The following is a 4,453-nucleotide window of genomic DNA, read 5'->3' on the forward strand; positions in this document are numbered from 1 at the left end:
TGTGTGGGTGTGTATGTACGGATTTTTTGTACACGCATCTACTTCTACAATTTTTTAGATAGCGGATTGAAATTTTTCACACAAATAGAGTATCATAAAAAGTATGTTCTCCTCAAATTTTATTAAAATCGGTTGACCGGTATAGATTTTATTGGAATTTTTTTTTTAGAAAAGTGTGTTTTATTCTATAGCTTTTTCAATATTTGATATAGCGATCTATATCTAATTCTATTAAATTTTTCAGTTTTTTCTACCTCTATTTGATATATAATTAATTAAGATTTGGTTAATTAGTTCTGGAGTTACAGACGTTTGAAATTTCGGAGATTTTGATCGCGTATAAGGCTAAGTCTAATCAACCGAATTTAAAAGAATTATATATGGGGTAGAAATAGGGGTAGAAAAAAGACTGAAAAATATAATAAAATTAGAAATTGATCGATATCTCCAAATTTGCGGAAGTTAAAGCTTCCTCTATGTGGAAGCCAAGTGCAAATTTCTAATTTGCACAATTTTTTGAAATAGCGTTCCAAGGTACATCAACCGTCATGTTCCAAGGTATGTACATAAAAATCAATTTCTAATAAAAAATTAGTTAATATCTTATAGATTATAAATAAGATTATAAATAATTTACTACATTATTCTACATATTTGACACATTCTTACTAGCCTTAGCTGATAACTATATCTTCATTATAAAAAATTACAAAAATCACAGTACAAATCTCAATAAAGGACCCCGCACCATTTTTATGAAAAAATGTCTTTCTGCGGATTTGGCTAATTTTTGGATATGTTGTAGTTCTCATCATTCTGAACAAATGTCCCAAAGGGCGCAACTTGATCCTATGAACCGTTTCCGCGCTATAAGCCCTGGAAGGTCCAGATTTGACATGTAAAAGTTAATAAGCTTTTCGACTCGATATATGTGACCCTCGGTCTAGTGTGTGTGGTGTGTGTGTGTGTGTGTGTGTGTGTGCGTGTGCGCGCGCGCGCATTGAACAAAAACTGTACATAAATGCAATAAAAGCATTCATTGTAGTAATAAAAAATTTATTAAAATTGGTCTAATGAGTTATTTTATTATCATAATGATTTAAGGTTTAAAAAAAAAATAAGTTGAATATTAAACTATTACTATAATTCATTGTAACAATAAATATGTACATTGAAAAATCTGCCATGGATTTATTATAATAACGGAAGAGTTTATTGAGTCAATGAAAAATCCTTCTTTGATATTTCGATACATTGGTTCAATGAATTCGGTTATTGAGCTAATGTACAAATTTTATTAATTTATAAAATAATTACGTTAATATGAGATAAATGTATTTTATCACTTCTGTGAAATTTTATGGTATACATTTAATGAATGAGTTTTTTTATTCCATTGAACACGTTCATTGGAAGAATAAACTTTTTTATTGGTTTAATTAAATGTTACATTAATTTATAATACACTTGAGTACAGTATTTTAATAAACAGTGATTTGTTATATTAATAAATCCAATTATTTGTTAATGAAAAGTATTCAATGTCATATTATATTATCAATTAAAAGTTACAATGAATTGTAGTAATAGTTTCATATTCAACTTATTCTTTTATAAACCCTAAATCATTATGATAATAAAATAACTCATTGGACCAATTTTAATAAATATTTTATTACTACAATGAATGCTTTTATTGCATTCATGTACAGTTTTGGTTCAGTGCACACACACGCGCACACGCACACACGCACACACGCACCCACATCCACACCCATACTCACACCCATACCCACACCCACACCCACACCCATACCCACACCTACACACACACACACACACACACACACACACACACACACACACACACACACACACACACACACACACACACACACACACACACACACACGCGCGCACACACGCACACACACACGCACACACACACACACACACACACACACACACATTAGGCCGAGGGTCATATACAATCGAGTCGGGCCTATACTTTTACATGTTAAATCTGGACCTTCCAAGGCTTATATCGCGGAAACGGCTCATAGGATCAAGTTGTGCCCATTGAGACATTTGTTGACGAGAACTACAACATATCCAAAAATTAGCCAAATCCGCAGAAAAACATTTTCCCACAAGAATGATGCGGGGTCTTTTACTTTACGCGTCATAAAATACAAAAGTCGATATAACTTACGTGTAAATAATTGCAACTGTTGGGATATATGGATTTCACTGGAATAAGCGTGAACCACGTGTTAAAGTAAAAGAGAAAAAAAGAACACTTTATTTGAGTCACTTTTGACACAAAACAAAATATATAGTTCTAGCAGTGTTTGCACAAATGTAGTGAATAGTTTGCTTTTAAACAGTTTAAACAATACTTCGATTAGGGGAGACCGCGGCTAAGCTGATACTATTTTTTCAAAGGCAATTTTTAATATTTAATTAAAATTTTTAGGCAAATTCAATGATATATATTTAAAGAGTGTTTCTTCAGGTACAAAATTGATTCAGGAAGTTTTGCTGTACGTCGCTTTGTTTTGCCGCCAGGAAAGGAAAAATGACGCAAAGACAAATTTTCGAATTGAAAAATGACGGGGCGAACTCGACACCCCGCCGGGGCAAACTCAACACTTTGTTTGATCGACACAATTTGATCTGGAACTTATTTTTTTATTGTTTAAAAATAAAAATACATTGTTTATCAAATGAAAAGACATTGTGTATTAGAAACAAAAAGTCGGAATAAAGTAAACAATTATTTAAAATAATGAGAAAAAAAAAGATTAAACTTTTAATTATCTTTTTCTGAACTGTCTAAAAAAACAATTTATACACATAACCTCGCGATCAGATGTGCGCACACATTCGTCATGAGCCATACGGTTGCATAAGATGCATTGTTTGTTATTAGAAGTTAATGAAATGTTTTTCGAACACACGCAACAGATGTTCCTTAAATCGTCATCGGAATCGGACGAAACAGCCCAGTAAGCAAAAAATCATTATTATACAATGTTATTGCAACGATATTCTAGAACTTGTAATGTTGTTAAATATGTAGTTCTTAATGTTGTATAGAACATCATTATGAATATACTTTGACCACGATTCCGAAATTTCAGTAATGTTGAAATGGGAGTGCCATAACGTTGCAAATAACATTTTGCTAAGGTTTTTCTATCATTCCTGTAACGTTTTTGAGATAAAAATTTAAACAAACTATCAACTTTATTACAATATTATATTAAGATTACCGTAATATTAATTCTAACGTTTATTTAAAGTTATTATTGATATTTTATTTTTATTTCAGGGAGTGTGTATTTATTTTCAATAAAATGCACTACACTAATTACCATAAAAAAGTAGTTTTATTTATATGAACAAATATATACATATACATATACATATATAGGTTTTATTATGAGATTTATTTCGTGTGCCAATTATTTCTGCAAATTATCTCTGCCAATTATCTCAGAAAGTATTAATTCTAGGAAGGGATCCTAGAAAGGGATTTTTGAAGTCAACCTTCGGATAAGGGAAATTAAGGTGCCTTCTAACTCTTTTTTAGGAAATGCGATACAGGTGCTCTAGTTTAATATAACTTTTTTACTATTTTTTTCCAAATTCTTATTCTTTCCTTTTAAACAGATTATTAATCTTTCCGGATCTTTACCAAACAGTTGCTGAAAAATAAGAATTTCTCATTCAACTTTAGAAATATTTGTAACATCTTCAGTGATTTAGTCTATGTATCAAAATATATTATGTCTGTTAAGTTAGCACCCCTCCCCCTCCGCAAAAAAGCAGAATAACACAAATGTAGAAATTAAATGCTCTTTATGTGCTAATTATGTGTTCTATTCACGTTTTTTGTGCTCGAACGGTTTCATGGAAAATTGCAATTAAAAGTGGGAATGCTGGCTTAACATAAGCTAGCACCCCTACTCATTAAAATTATATTAAAAAATAAAGTACTTAATACAGTACAATTATGTGCTTTTTATGTGCTTTTAAATGTCTCAAACCAAATTAGTTTATCTGTAATAGTTTAAAAGATATACGTAAAAAAAGGATCTATATACTACTGATATAAGAGTAAAGTATCAGTTAAAATACAGAAAGCAAAATAATTCTTGTCTTAAAATGTTTCTTGATTAATGTGTTTTCGAAATATGCACAATGAAATTTTCGTGCTTATCCCCTTTGACTGACCCGAACGTGAACACCCCATACATACAAGAGTAAAGTACCAGTTAAAATACAGATAGCGAATTGGTTTTAGTCTTAAAATATTCCTCAATTTATGTGCTTTCAAAATATGCACAATGAGATTTCTGTGCTCATCCTTTTCAACCGACCCGAACGTGAACACCCCATACGTACAAGAGTAAAGTACTAGTTAAAATACAGATAGCGAATTGGTTTT

The 4,453-nt window shown here is 31.0% G+C and overlaps 1 long non-coding RNA gene across 3 annotated transcripts in view; it reads right to left on the bottom strand.

Annotated features, from left to right (window-relative positions):
• Positions 1 to 3,660: 3,660 nt before the first annotated feature.
• Positions 3,661 to 4,453, bottom strand: part of LOC112466089 — a 3,057-nt gene continuing 2,264 nt past the window's right edge. For all 3 annotated transcript variants that reach the window (XR_003042101.1, XR_003042099.1, XR_003042097.1), the window contains exon 4: positions 3,661 to 3,710. This is a non-coding gene — a long non-coding RNA (uncharacterized LOC112466089). The remainder of the gene's footprint in view (positions 3,711 to 4,453) is intronic.

This window comes from Temnothorax curvispinosus, unplaced genomic scaffold (assembly GCF_003070985.1).
Source record: "Temnothorax curvispinosus isolate PA1 unplaced genomic scaffold, ASM307098v1 QBEX01001521.1, whole genome shotgun sequence".
NCBI classification, from domain to species: domain Eukaryota; kingdom Metazoa; phylum Arthropoda; class Insecta; order Hymenoptera; family Formicidae; genus Temnothorax; species Temnothorax curvispinosus.